The sequence below is a fragment of the Pan troglodytes genome, chromosome X (genome assembly GCF_028858775.2).
Source record: "Pan troglodytes isolate AG18354 chromosome X, NHGRI_mPanTro3-v2.0_pri, whole genome shotgun sequence".
In the NCBI taxonomy this organism is placed as follows: Eukaryota; Metazoa; Chordata; class Mammalia; order Primates; family Hominidae; genus Pan; species Pan troglodytes.
Genome location: NC_072421.2, coordinates 90,028,332 through 90,052,169, shown reverse-complemented (window position 1 = coordinate 90,052,169; position 23,838 = coordinate 90,028,332). Strand labels below are relative to the sequence as shown.

The following is a 23,838-nucleotide window of genomic DNA, read 5'->3' as shown; positions in this document are numbered from 1 at the left end:
AATTTTGTATTAATTAGAATTCATAATCAACTCGTAATATTTAAGTGTAGAGTTTTCAAATATACAAAACTCTAAAAAGAGAAAGACTGCTTTAAACAGAAAAGTAATAACGTACGTGCTTTTCATTTTTAAAGACTGCAATTTCAGTGTTGTCTAGAGCTTAGTGATAAAAATCCTTTCTAATTTGGTAACTAAAAAGGGCAAAAAAATAAGTAATGTAATGGGTCTGGACTTATTTCTAATAGTATGGAAGGTACAAATAAAAGAAGCAAAACAAGGGACGTGACAACAATAAAAAAGAAAACAAACACATTTTAACAACTTATTCAAGACTTTTAGTTCCCAAATTGAAAAGTGAAAATTGGTTTATAAACCACCAAAGTCAAATATTGATTAATTTTCCTTAAAATTCAGAACAATAAGCATATTCGGCTTAAAACTTTTAAGACTGAATGTGAAGAATTTCTCGAATTCATCACATGAGAAATGGTCCAGAAAAGGAACCATTTTCCCACCGTAAGGGAGTATATATATATATCTATATATATCTTATATATTAACAACCACTAAGAAATGCATTCATTATAATAATTAGGACTTTTTTGTGTAAGCTAAAGGCCCATCTTGAAATGTATCTCTAAATCTCAGAGTAATTTTTAATTAAGGTTTAAAGATTTATCATTGACATTTTTAAAGCAACAACACTGCCCAAGATGTTTGTGGTAAACAGATCAGCATAGTCCTTGTCATCTGAAATACTATAGTCTATGTGAATCATTATGACTGAAACTAATTTTTAAAATAAATAATCCAACCAAATTTTATATTATGAATGACTAGGTATATAATATGACTAATGTGTAACTTAAAACATAATTTGTCTAATATGGAAGATGAACATATCTCACAAGTTAAGTGTGTTTTTAACAAGAAGATTGTTTTTAGGCTATTAAATATTCTGTGATTAAATTTATTTGTTAATAAATTTTAAAACGATAGTTTAGGCGTCATTATTTTTACTTACACAAATTCAATAATAAAAAATTATGTTTGCATAAATTCTTACTTTGAGTATAATTGAGTTTTTTAACATTATTTTCTGAATTAATGACTAGCAAATATTTTAATTAGTAAACTAAAACAATAGAAATAACTAGGCTTCTTTTACCACAAAATTAAGAAAACATACATTTTAAAGAAAAAAAACTCCTCTTTGAGTTTCATAAATATTACTAAAATTTATCATGAGAACAATACCAAAACATGCTACATTATCGCATACACACATATTTTAATATCTCCTTTATATTCCTAAAACAAATTTTAAGTACTAAATATGAGCTAGAAATATCTGGCTAAAAGTAAATGAGAATTCCAAATAACTAGATGATGTTTGAAGAGCTTATAGGTCAATAGAACTCACCATAAAATTCACAGTGTTGGCGTAACCTTTGTTGATCAAGTACCATGCATCAATCTATAATTGCCATTTACTTCAATAAAGAAGTAACAGTTGCAGTTTTATTATGCATAAATTTTAAAGTCATGTAATAAAGCTGCATTAATGAAGCCATTTTAAAATAAAAGTGTTATTTCTTGGAATAAATAAGAAGTGAAAACATTTTCAAAGACATTTGTTTAGAAATAATCAGTTATCTTTACTACTAGAGTCAATTGAAATATAATATTGCATGTAAGTATCACTATGCATATGCATATATCTCCTCCTTAATTCAGTGAATTACAATGTTTATTATAGTTCCTAATACAAATAAAATCTGATCAGTCAAGATTCAATTCATCTGAAAACTAATGTTTATCCTATTCTTATGGGCTTTTTTTGTTTCTTTAAGAGACATGTTCTCACTCTGTAGCCCAGGCAGGAGTGCAGTGGAAAGATCATAGCTCAGTACAACCCCAAATTCCTGGGCTCTAGCAGTCATCCCATCTCAGCTAGGACTACAGGCCTATGCCACCTATAGCATGGACTAGCATATGCAACCGTGATACAGGCTAACTTTTGAGAACAAGTTTCTCATTTTCTTATGCAAAGCCACACAGTAGTTTATACTGAAGGTCACAGGATATGGCAGAATCAGCATGAAAAAAATGAAATCAGTGTACGGAAGACTGTGGTGTCAAATTAATAAACCAATACCTCTTTGAATAATGCTAATTTTAAAAAATTCTACAAAATATGCCAAAAAAATCAATTCTTCTTGATGTATAATTCAAATCACCCCAGTGAATCTCCTATTGAGTGCAAAACTAATATACTGTAGCAGTGTTGTACTTGTGTAGATTGCATAGAGTCTGAACTACAAAAATAGTGAAGCTCGAATCAAATTTTCTATTCAAATTGTGTGTAAGGTTAAGGCTACTGTATTAGTTTGTTCTCATGCTGCTATAAAGAACTGCCCAAGACTGGGTAATTTATAAAGGAAAGAGGTTTAATTGACTCACTGTTCCACAGAGCTGGAAAGGCCCCATGAAACTTACCATCATGGTGGAAGGAAAAGCAAACACACACTTCTTCACATGGCAGGAGGAAGGAGAAGTGTCAAGCAAAGGGGGAAAAGCCCCTTATAAAACCATCAGATCTCTTGAGAACTCACTCGTTATCATAAGAACAGTATGGGGGTAACTGTCCCCATGATTCAATTACCTCCTACCAGGTCCCTCCTGTGACATGTGGGGATTATGGGGACTATAATTCAAGATCAGATTTGGGTGGGGACACAGCCAAACCATATGAGCTACAAACAGAGAAGCTGCAATGTGATTAACATAATGAGCATCTTATTTGCAGTGAAATAAGTGTTGCAAATATAAAATTAATTATGTATCCCTGTATATTAAAGTTTCTATCCATATTCCTCTGTGCCTTGAGTTTCAATAAAAATTAGGTTACTACTGGATAAAAGAAATATTAATTTGAAAATTGACAACAGCGAAAGTCATAATGTTGCCTTTATTATAGAGGTAACTAAAACCTTAGGAATCGAAACATTTTCACAAAATATGCAATTACCATTTTCTACATTAACAGAATTTTGGTTGACTGAACTCATGCAGTGCCATAATACCAGATGGCTTATTTTCTTTCATAGTCTAGAGTTGTACTTTTTTTTCCATTTCTGAAATTAACTCATTTTTCCTATTCTTCACAAAATCTTCCTAGTCCACAAGCTATTGGCTCTATTTTCTGCCCTTTTATTCAAGGGAAATCTTTGCAAAGGCTGTAATGAATACCACCTTCAAGTCTCATTTTTTAATGTTGACAGTGTTTATGCGCTTCAAAGAGCACAGAGTTACAACTTAAATTTTATCTAGAATAAAACGATTAGAGAAGTCAAGGACCAGAGCCCTTAGACAGTCATCCGATTCAGCATCCTCAATATACACATGAAGAATGACATCAAGAGAAATAAAATGACTTAGATCTAAGACTAACACAACAAGTTAGAGACATAAGTAGAATTAGAATTCATGTTTTCATTACCAAGGAACTCACATACTATTAAATGCCACCATTTACAGATCATTTCCAAGATATGAAAACAATACATATATCCAAAACTATTTGCTCAAGGAAAACTTTTATTGCAGGGAGTATCAACAGATCAGTGCTTTTAGATTATACATTTGGAAAATTCCAATTTAGATGAATACTAAATGCAATTTACCCCCTCATATACACATCAACTGACAAGGGCAGAATAAGAGAAAATCATATTTTAAGAAATAAAATCTTGCTTTGGCAGATCCAACAAAATGATAATGCCTATTGAAAAATACTAATTAGCAATTTAACTTAGTCCTTAAGAGAAATAGAATATAATTGTTCCTTTTTGCTAAAAATATAAGGCAAAAATTTCCACCTCAAAATCTAGCCTTAATATTTTAAATTGTTCATGGCTATATAAAGCGAATCTAGCCAATCATAATAACTCTTTTTGGTAGCTACAATTAAAAGAATAATTCTGAGATATACAGAACTGGACATCTTACAGAAAAATTTATATATGATCACATTATTTTTTCATTTGGTTTTCTCCAGGCCATCTGACTTCACTAATTACATTGTCAAACTATCCTAACAACACAAATGTCAATTTAAAATCCTTCTCAGTTAGTTTGGATATTTAAGATAACAAATTCTTTTTTTAAAGAATCTTTTTAAAGATTTTGCTGACTCCCAGAAAGAACTCAAGAAATATGAATTATGGAGGACTCAACTTTTCTCAAAAATAAATGTGGGAATAAAAATTGTTTCATGGTCCATTGAAAGTTCCTACTAAGGCACTGGTTACACTGCTTTGGGAGGTACATGAAGCAGTTATGATAATATACAAATTTTAATGACGATGAGAAATTCCCAAAGCAAAATTTTGAGGGCTGGATCCATTATTTTCTTCAGTTTGGCAAAGAAAATACTAAGAAATCAGTATTTCTAAAATATGCCTTTAAGCTATCCAAAATGTTTGAAACAATTTTAGCTCTCAAACATTTCATACCTTTTAATACTCAATCTGTTCTTGAGAGGGTGAATTCTAAATTAAGGCCATTTTTAAATGGGACTTGGTGGTGTATCTGGTCTTTAGGTCCACAGTGAAATTGATTTGTAAAGCGTGTTCCTTTGCATGATTTTAATGCAGACAAAATACATGCTTCCAAGGTAATAATGTACAATCTGTACATTGCTAAAAGACTTAAGTTTTAAAATTTCTTCCTTGTGAAATTGAAAATAAGTTTCTTCTAAGCAATTTACCCAATTTCGAAGCTTTGACTGGTTTGTCAACAAACCTTTTTGAGTTGTGCACATAGAAATAAAACAGGGATAAAACTCAATCATATCTAGAGAGAGAATATAATTGAAGTTTTTTAGAATAAAAAATTTCAAAACTTTTTCTTCACATTTTCACCAACCTGTTTGCTCTATTACAAACTAATTTAAAAATCTGCTGTACTATAAAGAAAACAGTAGGTAATTAAAGTCTCTATATTGCATAAGTAAATGGACATGATATCAGGAAACAACTTTTACTTAAACACTTGAAGGTAGGCCATTTGTATATATTATTTTGAGAAATGTCTATTACAATCTCTTGTCTATTTATTAATCACTTTTTTTCCTATTGAGTTGTTTGAGCTCCTCATATATTCTGGTTATTAATTCCTTGCCAGATGAGTAGTTTACAAATATTTCCCCCCCTTCTGTGGGTTGTCTCATCACTTTGTTGATTGTTTCCTTTGCTGTGCAGAAACTTTTTAACTTGCTGTGATCCCATTTGTCCATTTTTTGGTTTGATTGCTTGTGCCTCTGGGGCATTGGTCAATAAGTCTTTGCCAAGACCAATGTCCTGGATAGTTTCTCCAATGTTTTCTTGTAGTAGTTTCATAGTTTAAGGTCTTAGATTTAAGTGTTTAATCCACTTGGATTTGATTTTTGTATATAGCAAGAGATACGGGTCAAGTTTAATTCTTCTGCATATGGATATCCAGTTTTCCCAGAACCATTTAATGAAGAGACTCTCTTTTCCTCAGTTTATATTCCTGGCACCTTTGTCAAAAATGAGTTCACTGTAGGTATGTGAATTTGTTTGTGGGTTCTCTATTCTGTTCCCCTGGTATATGTGTCTATTTTTATGCCAGTACCATGCTGTTTTGGTTACTATGGCTCTGTAGTATAATCTGAAGTCAGGTACTATGATTCCCCCAGTGTAGTTATTTTTGCTTAGCATAGCTTTGGTTATTCTGGGTCTTTTGTGGTTCCATATAAATTTTAGGATTATTTTTTCTATTTCTCTGAAGAATGTCATCGGTGTTTTGATAGGAATTGTAGATGGCTTTGGGTAGTATGGACTTTGTAACAATATAGATTTTTCCAATCTATGAATATGAAATGTCTTTCAATTTTTTTGTATCTGCCTCAATTTCTTTCATCAATGTTTTATAGTTTTCATTGTTTAAATCTTTTTTTTTAACTCTGTACTTTTTATTGGCCTCCTGCTCCCCAAAGGGTACCCTGCTTCTGCTGGCTTAATGCCTCAGAACTTTGGTGTCGTTGGTCTCAGACACCACTTTGCCATCCACTCTCCGGCAGGTGGTGGTCTTTTGGATGGTTTGCATGGAGTTGCTGCTGTCCAAGGCATCGCCAAGAATGAAGTCCTCGCCATCTTCCAGCAGGCGGCGGTAGGTGGCGATCTCAGCCTCCAGCTTGACCTTGATGTTCAGCAGGGCCTCATTACTCCTGGGCCTGGCGCTGTCTCTCTGCCCGGGTCTGTGCCAGCTCTGACTCCAGGTGCAGCAGGATCCCGATGAGCTGCACCATCTGTAGGGAGTAGCGGGCCTCCACCTCCCTCGGGTTGTTCTCCAAGCTGGCCGTCAGATTTCTCATGGAGTCCAGGTCGATCTCCAAGGACTGGACTGTACGTCTCAGCTCTGTGAGCGTCATCTCAGCAGCTCCAACCTCGGCGGACTGTGTGGTGACCACTGTGGTGTTCTCCTCAATCTGCTGAGGCCAGTATTTGTCTAGCTCCTCTCGGTTCTTCCCAGCCAGCTCGTCATATTGGGCCCGGATGTCTGCCATGATCTTGGCAAGGTCCTGAGATTTGGGGGCATCTACCTCCATGGTCAACCTAAAGCTGGCAATCTGGGCTTGTAGGCCTTTTACTTCCTCTTCGTGGTTCTTCATGAAGAGCAGCTCCTCCCTGAGAGCCTCAATCTCTGTCTCCAGCTGCAGTCAAGTGACATTGGTGTCATAAATGACCTTGCGGAGCCCATGGATGTCGTTCTCCACAGACTGGCGCATCGCCAGCTGTGTCTCATACTTGACTCTAAAGTCATCAGCAGCAAGACGGGCATTGTCAATATGCAGAATGATGCAGGCATTGTCCACAGTATTTGCGAAGATCTGAGCCCTCAGGTCCTCGATGGTCTTGAAGTAATGGCTCCAGTCTTTGACCTGGGGTCCCTTCTTCTCCAAGTGCTCCCGGATTTTGCTCTCCAGCCTACGGTTCTCAGTCTCCAGGCTCCTCACTCTGTCCAGGTAAGAGGCCAGGCGGTCGTTCAGGCTTTGCGTGGTCTTCTTGTTCTGGATGCCTCCCATTCCTGCCAGACCCCCAGCCATCCCCGCGGCCAGGCCCCCAGGCCCCATGCCGCCCCGGAAGCTGGTGGAGCGGGACACGGAGATCCGGGAACCAGAGCCCCCGGCGCCTGCATAGACGCTGGCTGCGCTGTAGCCGGGCGCCTGGACAGAGCCCAGTGACTGGTAGTTGGTGGAGAAGGTGGACCGAGTGGTGAAGCTCATGCTGTCCGGGGAGGAGAGAGATAGGACAGGACTCAGGCTTTGCCGATGATGGTGGCCCATTGTAGAAGTCTTTCAAGTTTTTGGTTATTTACTCCTGGATACTTTGTTTTATTTTTAGCTAAGCTATTGTAAATGGTGTTTCTTTTTTGGTTTCTTTTGCAACTTATTTGCTGTTGGCATATAGAAATGCTACTAATGTTTTTCTATGTATGTTGGATTTGTATCCTGCAACTTTACTAATTCCAATTTGTTTATCAGTTCCAATAGTTTTTTGGTGAGGACTTTAAGGTTTTTTTAAATATAAGATTACGTTGTCTACAAACAAGAATAATTTGACTTCTTCTTTTTCAATTTGAATGCCCTTTATTTCCTTCTCTTATCTAAGTAGAGAACTATGTTGAATAAAAGTGGTAAAAGTGCACATGCTTTTATTGTTCTTGATCTTAGAGGAAAGAGTTACAGACTTTCCTTGTTTGGTATGATACTAGCTGTGGGCTTAACAAATGTGACTTTTATTGTGTTGATATATGTTCATTCTATACCCAGTTTTTCGAGAGATGCCAATCAAAACTACAATGAGAAATCATCTCGCCCCAGTTAAAATGGCTTTTATCCAAAAGAGAGGCAATCACAAATTCTGGCAAGGGTAGGGATAAAAGGGAACGCTCATGCGCTTTTGATGAAAATGTAAATTAGTACAACCACTATGGAGAACAGTATAGAGGTTCCTCAAAAAACTAAAATTAGACCCACCATATGATCCAGCAATTCCACTGTTGGGTTTAAATCCAAATGAAAGAAAATCAGTATATCAAAGAGATATCTGCTCTCCCGTGTTTATTTTGCAGCACTATTCACAATAGCCAAGAAATGAAAGCAATCTAAGTGTCCAATGGATGAATGGATAAAGAAAATGTGCTGCATATTCAGAATGGGTTATCATTCAGCCATAAAGAAAATGAAATTCTGTCATTTGCAACAACATGTATGGAGCTGAAGGATATTATGTTAAGTGAAATAAGTCAGACACAGACAAATGTTACATGTTTTCAATCATATATGGCAGCTAAAAAAAAATTTGAACTCAATGGAGGTTGAGAGTGAAATGATGATTGCCAAAGGCTGGAAAGCATAGAGGAGACAGAAGGATAAAGTGAAGATAGTTAATGTGTACAAACATAGAGTTAGATAGAATGCATAAGATCTAGTATTTGGTGGCACAATAGGGTGACTCTAGTTAACAGTATTTTGTTGTTTATTTTTAAATAACTAAAAGAGTGGAATTGGAATGTTCCTAAAACAAAAAAATGATAAAGGCTTGAGATGATGTGTTCTCTAATTACCCTGACTTGATCATTATACATTATATGTCTGTATCAAAACATTACACATACCTCATAAAAATATACAACTATTATATACCCATAATAAAGTTAAAAATAACAAATAAAAATAAGCACTTGAAAGTCTTATTTTATTAGTGAATGTCAGTTTTGTAAGTTCTATAGCATATTTTCTCTTTCTGTATGTTCGTATGCCTTGCTAAACATATTAAGCTCTGCACACAACTTAGGACATAGTTTGGAAACAGAGATTTCATTTGAGAAGTACTTATATTGATCATATATTACACGCATGTCTATACTTATATTAATACTATATTATTTACATTTTCTATTACATATAGCATATGTAACAGAAAACTGGAATAAGAAATAGGTCATATAATTACCATTTCAAAAATATCTATTTCAACTTTATTTTAGGCAGATGTTTACATGTTTTTGTATATGAAAGCATGTTTTTTAAAATCCATAAAGAAAAATTTGAACTTATTTCAATAATGTTCACTATCATAAATATTGCATTGTTCCCCCAAAGTAATGTTCTATTACTTTCACTTTAAAATTTGCTACAAAATGAGAAAGATAGTGATGTTTATTCATTGACAGTATTTTTCCTCCTAATACATCAGTTTAGAGAGATGCATCTGGATGGACAACTTATAAAACTCCAAATAAATTGATTATTTTATTATATAGATCTTAATATTTACATATAAAATATTTAAGGAGATGAAATAATTGAAACGAAAGTATGGTTTTGGAAGTGAAAGCTGACTTGATAATTCTCTTTATAAATATGTTTTCATAATCTCACATGTGATATTAGCATGGACTGAAGTTGTGATTTCTTGTAATCACAGTGAATTACTGACAGCTTAACAGTAGTACCATGCTGGCATTTTCAAAGAATTGGAGACTTTGATTTATTTTCTATATTTATATTTTTTCTCTCTAATATATATTTTATTGGGACTTTGTAACTGTATGAACACAAGCTTTGGCAGAAATTTTTAGTCTTGGAACCAACTGGTTATTTATATGTTGTATTGTAACACATGGGGAAAGGAGGGATCCTTGAAATCATAGGCCACATCTAAAAATACAGTCTCTGAATAATGCTATTGTTTTAACTATTAGGGAAATCATATCAAAGAAAAAATGAAAAATAAATGTATTAGAAAATTATTTTCCATTATAACAAAGGAATGGAATAAAATCAAATCCATGTTGGCTTGATATTGAAAGATATATGATTATTATTTTAGTTTAAATATAAATTATTTTAAAATTTACTGTTTAATGGCAATGTTCATGCATAATTGTTATCCACAGAATTATTTAGTTTTACATTTTCAAGTATCAATGGATAAACCAGACATATGGGAATTTGGCTACAGATTTTAGGAATAAACAAGAAAAGACATTTTCCATGTGGTGAAACATATTGGATATCTACTGTGGAGAACCAATCTTCTTAGATGATATGTTGATAAATATTTTATGTCAGCAAAGAACAAAGCATAAAAAGCAGTGCCACAAACATGAAGAGGAAGCGAAAATAGAAGCAAGCTATTTCAAACAGAATTAAATAAAAGCTTATATGCGCAGGAAGACGAGGGGGAGTATGAGGAACTTATTTTATCAGTCTGACAGATTAACTCACTGCAAAAGACATGTTAAAAGGTTTTTTGAATAAACCAAATGCTGTCTGCCTTAAAAATCATCTGCACTTCATGATTAGAAGATACAGATTTAAGGTAATGGCTCTTCGGATACTCAAAATATAAATATTATATTTTGGTATTTGTAAAAGGAGAGTATACCACTAAGAGATAAAATGTTGCCTAAGTTTTAGTTCTTATGTAACAAGGAAGGAGATATAAATCTTTAATACACTATAAATTTGATTCTGCATTTGTCTGAGTTCCTATTAATCTCTCCCTTTACTTTGTTTCTTTAAACATAAAATGATGTTTCTGCTACACAGTTTGGAGAATTCACACAGAAATTAGTTCAAATACGCATATTAATATTGCTAAGAATTTGACTGAAATTTAGTCTAAGAGAATATAACCATGACTAGCTAAGATATTTATTTAAACTATAAGCCAGTCCTATCCATTCCTCGAATGCACACTGTGCTCAGATGAAATATCATGTCCCATGATGAAAAATATATATCCCCAATCCCTAAGTAGCAATATTTTCCTATTCTCTTTCAATTTTTGTACTCTGTTGTACAAAGAATTACCAGTGTTCACTTATTTTGCATGGACATAACTCACTGAAAAACTTTCCAAAATGATTTTACTTTTAAAAAGTAGAATTAACTTCAAGTCAGCATGTACTTTTGCTTGTGGAAATTAAAGGGTATTTTTTATAATTTGCCAAAATTCCCAAAACACAATGTGAGTTTCCTAAAATACAACAATCAATTCTTCTGATTTTTCCCTTATAATTTGAAATCTTATACGAGAATTTCAAGTGTCAAGACAGAGAGAAATGTACTCATATCTTGAATAACAAATACATTTGGTTTAAGTAAGATTTTGAAATTATATTTTTTCCTACTAGAAGAGATTTTTTTAAGAATACAAATTATCCCCATAGGTTGACTAAGTTAAATAAGAATTTGTCATGTGATTTTGAATTAGATATGGATAAACTTCCTAATTCTTTTTTTAAATTTTCATTAAACTGTTGTTATTTCCTATAAATAATTAATGGAATAACTTGAAAAGGAGGTCATGTGTGGTGGCTCATGCCTATAATTCCAAGGCTTTGGATGGCTAAGGCAGGAGTATGGCTTGAGGCAAGGAGCTCCAGGCTAAAGTGAGCCATGATCACACCACTGCACTTCAGCCTGGGAGACAGAGTGAGACCCTGTCTCTAAAAATAAATAAATAAGCCAAAGTTAGTGCATCATTACATTCTTTCAACATCACACTATATACCAGTATTACTGAATTCTGAGGACCTTTCTCAAAATCCCTTCCTTTTGAAAAATGGGCACCATCAGGAATGGGCACATAATGTTCCCAGCTATCACTTGGCCCTTTAGCTAAAATAATTTAAATGAGATACATTGAGAAGAAGACATGATTAGCAATGAATTATATAATCTAAATCAAAGATTTAGGAGTCATAAAGGTATCACAGAATGTAGCACTGATACTAATAAAAACATGATGCCACAAAACACACAAGTGTTAACACAAATGCAAAACTTCCTGACAACAAAAGTCACTAAGAACAAATCCTTTACATAGGTGAAACTATTTTCTGGCAATATATAATCAAAACCTAGTCATATTCTAGGGAAAAAGATACATGCAGAAGCAAATAATGCATTAACACATTTCCTCAAAATATTTTCTCAAAATTTTTGTGCAAGATTAATGTATATTTAGTTTACATAAGGTTTACATAAAGGATAAGCTAAAATTGTGTCAGGTATGATGCCACCTTATATAATATTTGTTGAATTAATGAAAACATGTTGAAAGTTTAAGGGTCAATATGTCACAATTACCCTGTGATACTCATTCCAGCTCAGTGAAAAGGAAAAAAGCCAAACCTAAGAATGAAAGAAAAAATTGTATTTCGTTCATGCCCATATCTAATCCATTTCTCACCCTTTTAAGACAAATTTCCTAAATAGTCTTTTCCTCAGACTTCTTTGTAACCCATTTCTTTCATAATGAACATTCTTCTGCATCATCAACTTAGTTTTCCAAGCCATGAATTCTTCACTAATAAGAATTTCTGGAACACTGTACTGTACTGTTCATATCTTTTAAACTTAAAAAAAGAAAAAATATTTTTGCTAACTATGCCTGTTTGTGTAGAATTTCCAAATCTAAAACACCACCAAAATAAAGCATTTCTGACACTCGTTGAACCAAACATATTATTGATTATTTAGTATGTTTCAGGTCTTGCTATGTACCAAGAACACTGTGCTGAATAAATGACATTGTCCCAGACCCGACTTAGCACTTATTTTATATGTTTGTGTATATATATGTATTTAGATAGATACATAGATACATATATATTTTACATATAGATATATAATATCTATATATACTGATTATATATAAATATGCATATATACACTACACATATAATTATATATAATTATAATACATATAATTTTATTATATGTTTAATTTATATCTGTATGAAGATATGCTAATTTACAGGCCTGTATTTCGCATTTTTGAGCAGTCTTTTCATTCTGTAATTAGTATGCTGTGTAACTAATTTCACTTCTGTGAGCCACTTTTTAAAATGGGCAGCTGAGGTGACATTTTTCTATAAGTGATTGATTCAAACTAATTATCTTTATACAAGTACAGATACAGATTATGGAACATCAGCCCACCGGAACTATTACTGTTATTTTAAATTTTGCAATATATTCAATTTATATGCACACAAAGCAAGTAGGTACAGTTTTCATTGAAAATATTATTAATATAGCAAGAGTCAAAAGACCACACAAATTTCACCTGATTCGCAAATACCTGCAATCACTTTACAAGCTCTGACTTTTAAGAATGTAAGTATTTTAAACGCTATTTCAAATCAAAGAAATACCTTCTTTGGTTTTCAAAAGACATGTAGATCATACACTGTCTCAGCAGAAAAAATTATTTAAAAATAATTTATTAGACAATAAAGTAAAACACAGCACTGTATGTCGTACCATAAAAAGAAAAAAAAACCATAATCTCATTCTGTTAACTAAATAGTTGGAGAGGATTCCATGAATATGCCTTTTGAATTTGATAGCATTTCTTGTGTCAAAATTTGACTACTGATTAGAAAGACAACTGACAGAATTTTCACATCTCTACCATTACATTGCTTACGTGGTATGCAACTTCCACAGACTTAATGTAGTTTGTAAAGTCAGTATACAGGAATTCATCTTCCTATGGTTTCATAAAATAACATTAATTCGGATGAAATTTAGAACAGATACTCACGACTACAATATTTGCTATGAGTTTCTATATGGTTGTCCTGTGTGATATGTGATATGGTGGTCCAAAAAAATGTTTATCATAGTGTAATTCACCAAAATAAGCCACTTCACTAGTTTGCATTGACGTAGCAATAAAGGAATTCATTTGTTCTCTATCATTAATATATAATCCCAAATTAATATTTAATACTGCATAGATTGTGTCATTACCGGTTACATTTATAAGACAGATTTAGGAGAAGTGGAGAAGTATTTGTCTACTTCAAACACTGTTATAAATATTGACATATCCATAAAAAGGCAACATAATTATAATTCCACATAAGTCATTCACTAAGAATGCAAGGTAACTTGTAAAAGAGGGGTAGGAGAAAATAACAAAAACTAAAATATGCGGGTAAAAGAAGGAAGACAAAGAGGGGCAGAATAAAGTAACAAAAACAATAATACAGAAGTAAAAGACGAAAGACCCAAATACTCCAAGTGCTATATTAGATCATATTTAATATTATATAATATATAAACTTGCTGGGGGTGGTGGCTCATGCCTGTAGTCCCAGCACTTTGGGAGGCTGAGGCAGGCAGATCATGAGGTCAGGAGATTGAGACCATCCTGGCCAACATGGTGAAACCCCGTCTCTACTAAAATACAAAAAAATTAGCTGGGTGTGGTGGGGCACGCCTGTAGTCCCAGCTACTTGGGAGGCTGAGACAGGCGAATTGCTTGAACCCAGGAGGTGGAGGTTGCAGTGAGCAGAGATCACGCCACTGCACTCCAGCCTGGTGACAGAGCAAGACTCCATCTCAAAAAAAAAAAAAATATATATATATATATATACACACACACACATCTATATTATACAAACTACTATATATGTAATTTTTCTGTTTTTAGCAGCTTTGCAGTACAGTGCTCAAATATCATTTTAATACTTATGCTATCAGGATGGGCTCATCTTTCTTACAGAGAGTTCAAAATTATTTTCATTCTTATAGAAAGTTTTTGCTGTAGATGTTAGTGAGCTCAGAAAGGAGTAGTTACTTGCTTGAGTTTATAAAGCTGTTAATATTTGAATCAAAATCGTATGGTTCAGATGAATATATTCTTTCTTTTGATAAATATTTGGTTTTGATAAATGAATTTCTACATGACTAAATATTCTCAGAAGGCATTTAGTCTGGATATAATATGGGTACATCTCTCTCTCTATCTACATAATTTGTCTATCCATAGCCAAATACAGATAATATTAATATACAATAGAATTCACACATTTATGTGAACTAAAATATAACTTCACAGTCCTTCAGTTTTCATATCAGTTCCATGAATAACCTCAGATTAATAAATATATGATGATGTATAGTAGATGAAACTTTAATACCCATTTGAATCATTACCAGTCACCCTCCTGTTTCCTACATTTTGATTGTTAAACAAAACACAGAATTTAGTCTAGGGAGAATTTGACGTAATTAAAGGAAAATTTTCATTTCTGTCTGTCTACTAAAGTATTCTCTGATCATCGAATACTGTTAAGTAGTCAACTACAAACAAATTAGAATGCCAGAAGTTTGTGGCTCCTCGCTAAGTCAATCTGTATTAATCAGGTTTCATTGCTTTTCTTATCATGAAGTCTATTTTATGTTACATTCAGCCTAACAAAGTCTTGAGAATATGCCTACTTAGCAAACACATTTTCTTACCCTGTAACGGAAATAATCGGTAGACTCAAAGATAAAACTTTACTTTTGTTCTCACTGGAACTCAAGTGGTGAATGATTGAAACACATTTTAAGGTTTTCCGTTTAAATCAGTGGTTTTTAAAATTTGCATACACATAGATCAAATGGATAATTTTACAAAAATATTATTTCCAGGCTACACTCCCAGGGAAAATAATGATATTAGTAGGACATAGCATTAATATTTCTTTTTTGCCTTTTTAATTTTGGTAAAACATACATAAGATTTATATGTTATATGATGGATCTGCACATGAAAGTTTGAGGTACACTGATTTTAACTATTTTAAAAAATTACGCAAATGTACTTGTTTCATTCAAAAATTCATACTTTTGATTAAAGGCTAGGGTTGCTGTCGTGTAGCAGTCGGGTTACTGTGAAGGTATGGGCAAACTGCAAACAAACTTCTTGAGATATTAGAATGATCAAAAATTAAGTTTAGATTTGTAAATACAATGGTAAGTTGTGAAATCTTCCACAATTGGATGTCCTACTCTGATATAGCAAATGCATCAATATTAATAAATTGGAAACTTTTTTGACAGGCCTCTACTTAACCAACTCATTCGATTAAATAAAGCTCATTATTCTCACAGTGAATAAAACATTGACTTGATGAAGTCAACAAGCTTTATGTCCTCACCTCAGCTAGGACGCCACTTTACAGTATACCCACTCACTTCTGAGCCAAAGTGAGTTTATGCTTAAGAAAAGTCAGATATTGTTTTAAAATACATTTACATGAGCTGCATTTGCTATTGCAACCATTTAATTTAATTAAAATCTCATATAACCCAATGAAATGTTAATATAAAAATAATTGCTTCAAAGAAGATGAAATTGAACTTTTCAGAAAGATTACAAAGGGCAAAATGCTGCAATGACTTGTCATAGAGTACTGTCTGAGCAAGAGAACTACAGAAGATTCAGAAAAAGTATCATAAAACTCTAGAAGCATTCCATACTCAGAACACTTTTCAAGAGCATTTAAAACACACTCCATTTTATGGGAACAAAAACCGGACACTACATATTATGTAATATTGGTAGAGTGTACGTAATAAATATGGTGCATTGTGCTAAAATCAGTGAACATACATCCAAAGGCAAGGCAAAGATTCTACATCAAATTATGAAAGATAAATGTACACTTCTTTGTTTCAAGTATTTATTTATCATATATATGTAACATATATGAGATATGTATGCATTTCTTAATGATTTACCTGTTCATCTGATTGCTTTGATGAACCATCTTACCTTTGATTCTGACTGTGACTGTTAAAAGAGCGTCTACTGGAATTAAATGGGGTTATGTGCTTACCAATAAAATCTTGATGTTCTATAACCTTCTAACCAAAGATTTCTTAGCCTAGCATTGTGAATAAAATTTAGCTCTAATATCTGATATCTGAGGTTGTATTCTTGGTGTGTATTTCTTGAGTGTATATTTGTGTGAGGAAAATTTTCCCAATGATCTGAGATGGATACAATGTAATTGACTTTATCTTTACCATTTCATGAACTCTATAATAAAGTTATTATTTATTCAATATATGCAATATTGATTTTTTAAATTATACAATTATACTGTTCTAAAATTTTAAGAGAAACACTATGATACATTAGTATCTGTTACACCTACCATGTGCCAGGGGGTCTCTTTTTGTATGCATTTTATCATTTCAACAACTCTCTGACATAAATACTATTTTCATTCCTGTTAAATCAATGGGGAAACTGAAGTTGAGATAGAAAGGTAGGTGACAGAGCTGAGATTCTAACAAAGAGTTGCTGACTCTAGAGCTTTTTGTGGGCTTAACTACTGCATGATAATGACCTCCAGAATATTTTCTGGCAGAATGGGCAAAGCGCGATGTAATTTGAGCTCTCATGTATGATTCAAATATAATCACGATACTGTGTGTTTTAACCCATGCTCTATCATTATTTTTTTGTGAAATTTGTGCAAATAATCTATCCTTCTCCAGCCTCAATTTCCACATCTTTAAAATGGGGTATTTGTGTATATTATTATAAATGTTCACTTTAACTTTAAAATAATTTTTACACTCTCATATCAGGGACTAGATTTTGAATTAATAGGTTGACCAGAAATTCAGTTTCTGTTGCTTGATGTTTCTTGGTCTTCCACTGTTCATGAGAATGATCAACCATCTGGGAATAGTGTGGTGACAAATAAAAAATATTCAGTTTAATAGTTTATTACAATTTCTAATACAGAAGATTGAAGTTGCTATACGAGAAGTTAATCTGAAAGTTGTGTACTTCTCAAATAGCTATGTTGCCCTGATTCTATTCAGTTGACTATTTGTTGAGATTTTTCTCTAAAAATAAAGATCTAGACTCCACCTGTAGGTTAATAATTGTAATCCATCAAGAATGAGCAAAAAAATCAGAGCATGCCTATGCTGATCTATCTTTTCTGAATCAATTTAGTAGCTGAAGGGTGTCAAACACTTGTTAAGCTTGGTAAATCAAAGTAATGACATATTACATTATAAGAGGACTTTAGAAAAGTCCTATCTGCTACTGCACATTTAAGTGATGCCTATCCGAGGAACACTAAAGTAATCTGCAAAAGAACAGATCTACTTATGTGAGTCATTCTAAAAAGATATGAAAAAATATGAAAATCTGTTGCTGTATATTTTTAAACATAATGCTTTTGCCAGCTAGCAAACAATAAAATTTCGGCTATAAGAAGTTACTGAAAACTATCAAAACCACATATACTACTTAGCCAAAACTTGGACTCCCCAAAATTCTCGAATTGTAAAGAGTTAATTAAGCTAATTAAGTACCCTTTCTCCACCACACACACATATTCTTGGTGGCGGATATGCTCAGTCTCTTTAGTTAACATTTTAAAAGATAGAGGAAATTTCGTGTGTTAGTCCATTTTCACACTGCTAATAATGACATACCTGAGACTGGGTAATTTATACAGGAAAAGGGTTTAATGAACATACAGTTCTACATGACAGGGGGTGGAGGGGGCTCACACTCATGGCATAAAGCAAGGACGAGCAAGTCACATCTTACATGGATAGCAGCAGGCAAAGAAAGAGCTCGTTCAGGGACAATCCCATTTTTAAAACCATCAGATCTTGTGAGACTCATTCAGTACCAAGAGAACAGTGCAGGAAAGACCCACCGCCATAATTCAGTCACTTCCCACTGGGTTCCCCCCACAACATATGGGAATTGTGGGAGTTACAATTAAAGATGAGATTTGGGTGGAGACACAGCCAAACCATATCATTTCGCCCCTGGTGCATCCCAAATCTCATGTCTTAACATTTCAAAAACAGTCATACCTTCCCAACAGTCTCCCAAAGTCTTAACTCATTTCAGCATTAACTCAAAAGTCCACAGTCCAACATCTCATCTGAGACAAGGCAAGCCCCATTTGCCTATCAGCCTGTAAAATCAAAGGCAAATTAGTTACTTCCTAGATACAATGGGAGTACAGTCATTGGGTAAATACAACCATTTCAAATGGCAGAGATTGGCAAAACAAAGAGACTACAGGCCCCATGGAGGTCCAAAACTCAGCAGGGCAGTGAAATCTTAAAGCCCCAAAATGATCTCCTTTGACTCCATGTCTCACTTCCGGGTCATGCTGATGCAAGAAGCGGGTTCCCATGATCTTGGACAGCTCCGCCTCTGTGGCTTGGCAGGGTACACCCTCCCTCCCAGCTGCTTTCATAGGCTGTTGTTTAGTGTCTGTGGATTTTCCAGGCACACAGTGCAAGCTGTCAGTGGATCTACCATTCTGGGGTCTGAGGGACAGTGGCCCTCTTTTCACAGCTCCACTAGGTGGTGCCCCAGTAGGGATTCTGTGTGCAGGCTCCGACCTCACATTTCCCTTCCACACTGCCCTAGCAGAGGTTCTCCATGAGGGCCCTGCCCCTGCAGCAAACTTCTGCTAGACATCCAGGTGTTTCCACAAATCCCCTGAAACCTAGGCAGAGGTTCCCAAACCTCATTTCTTGACTTCCATGCACCCACAGGCCCAACATCACATGGAAGCTGCCAAGGCTTGGAGCTTGCACCCTTTGAAGCCATGACTCGAGCTGTACCTTGGCCCCATTTATTTGTGGCTGGAGTGGCTGGGATGCAGTTACCAATTCCCTAGACTGCACACAGCACAGGGACCTGAGCCTGGCCCACAAAGCCATTTTTAAATCCTAGACCTCTGGGCTTGTGATGGGAGGGGCTTCCATGAAGACCTCTCACATGCCCTGGTGACATTTTCCCCACTGTCTTGGTGATTAATATTCAGCTTCTAATTAGTTATGCAAATTTCTACAATTGGCTTTCATTTCTCCTCAAAAAATAGTAAATTCTTTTCTATCAAATTGTCAGGCTGCAAAATTTCTGAACTTTTATATCTGTTTTCCTTACAAAACTGAGTGCCTTTAACAGCACACAAGTCACCTCTTGAATGCTTTACCACTTAGAAATTTCTTCTGCTAGATACCTTAAATCATCTCTCTCAAGTTCAAAATTCCACAAATCTTTAGAGAAGGGGCAAAATGCTACCAGTCTCTTTGTTAAAACATAACAAGGGTCACTTTTGCTCCAGTTCCTCATTTCCATCTGACACCACCTCAGACTGGACTTTATTGTGCATATTGCTGTCAGCATTTTGGGCAAAGCCATTCAACAAGTCTCTAGGGAGTTCCAAACTTTCCCACATTTTCCTATCTTCTTCTGAGCCCTCCAACTGTTCCAACCCCTGCTTGTTACCCAGTTCGAATGTCACCTCCACATTTTCGGGTATCTTTTCAGCAGCACCCTACTCCTGGAACCAATTTACTGTATCAATCCATTTTCATGCTGCTCATAAAGACATACCTGAGACTGGGTAATTTATACGGGAAAGGATTTAATGGACTTACAGTTCCACATGGCTGGGGAGGCCTCACAATTATGGTAGAAGGCAAGGAGGAGCAAGTCACATCTTATAGGGATGGCAGCAGGCAAAGAGAGAGCTTGTGCAGGGAAACTTCCGTTTTTAAAGCCATCAGATCTTGTGAGACTCATTCAGTATCACAAGAACAGCACAGGAAAGGCCTGCCCCATAATTCAGTCACCTCCCACCAGGTTCCTCCTCCCACAACATTTGGGAATTATGGGCATTAAATTCAAGATGAGATTTGGGTTGGGACACAGTGAAACCATATCATTGCATATAACATATTCAAGGCAATTTTGTACAATATTCTAGATAGTACATGCTCACTCCTGAGTCCATTTAATCCAAAAAGAAGTACATTATTTGCACACTACATAGGAAAGAGGCTGCACATGATATAGAATCATTTAAAATATTGGTTGATACTCAGAAAGTATTCTTTCTTTTTTTTTAATTCTGCTTTGTGATGCCTTGAAGAAGAATTTCTAAGATTAAAATGTAGGTGTTATTAAGTAATAATAAGAATTTAAAATCTGGGCTGGCTTTGGTGACATATTGAGACATGACACAAAACCAATAATATGAGGTTAAATTAAGGAGTTCACTTAAGTTGAAGGCATTTGCTAACATGTTCTTTCAGAATTATTATGGAATCAAAGAGTAGGAACAAAAGCATAATTTTCTAATCCAGTTTGCTTTTTCATTCCAAATCTGAATTTTAATTATTTGTGACACTGCTGAAAATTCTACTCTTAATCACATTCAAGGGATATTCTATAATATCCCATATATATTTTTTCAGCAGTGTATCTTACTAGAAAGAAGCAATTCCTCAGAGCTAGCATAATTTTAATTATAATTTAATTCAATTCAACATTCTCTCCTATATCTAGTGAAAATAAAGTACACTTGATCTTAAATATCCTAGTTTCATTAAGTACTTACAATATTAAAAACAGTTTTAAAATCGGTTTTAGACTTCTCCTGATTCCTTTAAACTTTTCTTATGCATTAAGTTTTCCCAACTTAATTGTTTTCTTGGTCTCTTCTGAAAAACTATTCTTTTAGTTTTTTAACCCCTCGTAATTTATGATGGATTCTTGATGTGAACTCTTAAAATCCATGTTGGAACTAACTTGTATTTATATCATTTTTTTTTCAAGCAAGTTGTAGTATTTTAAAATATAAGATCTCCTCACAGAAATACACATGATCCTCTGGGATTATTAAGAACAACTCTATGCACATGAACTAGATGATCTAGAGGAAACTGACAAATTCCTGGAAACATACAATCTTCCAAGATTGAATCGGGAAGAAGTTGAAATCCTAAAGAGAGGAACATCAAGTTCCAAAATTGAATCAATAGTAAAAAACCTACCAATCAAAAAAAAAAAAAAAAAAAAAAAGCCCTGGACCAAATGGATTCACAGTTCAATTCTACCATAAGTACAAAGAAGAGCTGGTACCAATTCTACTGAAACTATTCCAAAAAATCAAGGAGAAAGAGCTCCTCTGCAGCTCTTTCTAAAATACCAGCATCACCCTGAAAACAAAACCTGACAAAGACACAATAAGAAAAGGAAACTGTAGGCCAATATTCTTGATAAACACAGACATGAAAATCCTCAACAAAATACTAACAAATGGAATCTGACAGCACATCAAAAGGTTAACTTGTCATGATTGAATAGGCATTATTCATGAGATTGCAAGGTTGATTCAACATACACAAATCAATAAATGTGATTTACTACATAAACGCAATTAAAAACAAAAACCATATTGTCATAAACTATTTTTCTCAATAGATGCAGAAAAAGCTTTTGATTAAATTCAACATCCTTTCATCATTAAAAGAAAAAAATCCAACAGACTAGGCATCAAAGGAACACACCTTAAAACAATAAGAGCCATCTATGACAAACATGCAGCCAACATCATATTAAATGGACAAAAGCTGGAAGCACTCCCTTTGAGAACTGCAACAGGACATGAATGCCTACTATCACCACTGTTATACAACATAGTATTGGAAGAGCTAGCCAGAGCAATCAGGAAAGGGAAAGAAACAAAAGACAACCAAATAGGAAAAAAAGAAAAGAGTCAAACTACCACTGTTTGTGGTTGACAAAATTCTATATTTAGAAAACCCTAAAGACTCTGTCAAAAAGTTCCTGGAACTGATAAAGAACTATGGTAAAGTTTCAGGATACAAAATCAATGTGCAAAAATCAGTAAATTTTTACACTCCTTCCCAAAAAAACATTCAAGCTGAGGGTCAAATCAAGAATGTCATCATCTCATTTACAATAACCACCAAAAACATAAAATACCTAGGAACACATCTAACCAAGGTGAAATATCTCTGCAAAGAGAACTACAAAACACTGCTCAAAGAAATCAGAGATGACAAAAACACATGGAAAAACGTTTCATGCTCATGGATTGGAAGACTTAATACATTAATATGGCCATACTGCCCAAAGCAATTTACAGATTCAACACTATTTCTATCAAAGTACCAACATCATTTTTTACAGAACTAGAAAAAAAAAACTATTCTAAAATTCATATGGTACAAAAAAGAGCCTGAATAGCAAAAGCTATGTTAAGCTAAAAGAAAAATACTGGAGGCATCACATTATCTGACTTTAAATTACACTATGAGGCTACAATAAAAAAAAATAGCATGATACTAGTACAAAAACAGTCATGTAGACTAATGAAACAGGATAGAGAACCCAGAAATAAAGCTGCACACCTACATGAAACCATCTTATCTTCAACAAAGTCAACAAAATTAAGCAATAGGGAAAGGACTCCCTATGTTATAAATGATGCTGGGATAGCTGGCTAGCCACATGCAGAAGAATAATGGTAGATCCATACCTTTTACCACATACAAAAATTAACTCAAGATAAGTTGAAGGTTTAAATGTAAAACCTCTAACTATAAGAATCCTAGAAGAAAACATAGAAAACACCATTCTGGAAATTGGCCTTGGGATATAATTTATGGCTGCATTCTCAAAAGTGATTACATCAAAAACAAAAATTCACAAGTGGGAACTGATTAAACTAAAGATCTTCTGCACAACAAAAGAAACTATCAGCAGAGGAAAAACACAAACTCCAGCATAGGAGAAAATATTTGCAAACTATGCATCTCACAGAGGACTAATATCAAGAATCTATCAGAGGACTAATATCAAGAATCTATAAGAAAGTTAAATCAACAAGCAAAAACCTAATAACAACCCCATTAAAAATAGACAATGGACATGAACATACACTTCTCATAAGAAGACATACAGGTAGCCAACAAACATGAACAAATGCTCCATATCACTAATCATCAGAAAATGAAAATCAAAACCAAAATGAGATACCATCTCATACCAGTGGTATGGAAAAAATGCTCCATATCACTAATCAGAAAAATGCAAATCAAAACCACAATAAGATACTATCTCTATCTCACAACAGTCAGAG

The 23,838-nt window shown here is 34.1% G+C and overlaps 1 protein-coding gene and 1 pseudogene across 6 annotated transcripts in view; both read right to left on the bottom strand.

The window, feature by feature from the left end:
- PCDH11X (protocadherin 11 X-linked) overlaps nucleotides 1-23,838 on the bottom strand; it is an 828,783-nt gene that overhangs the window by 151,977 nt on the left and 652,968 nt on the right. The window lies entirely within an intron of this gene.
- LOC107972662 (keratin, type I cytoskeletal 18-like) lies at nucleotides 5,977-7,327 on the bottom strand (annotated as a pseudogene).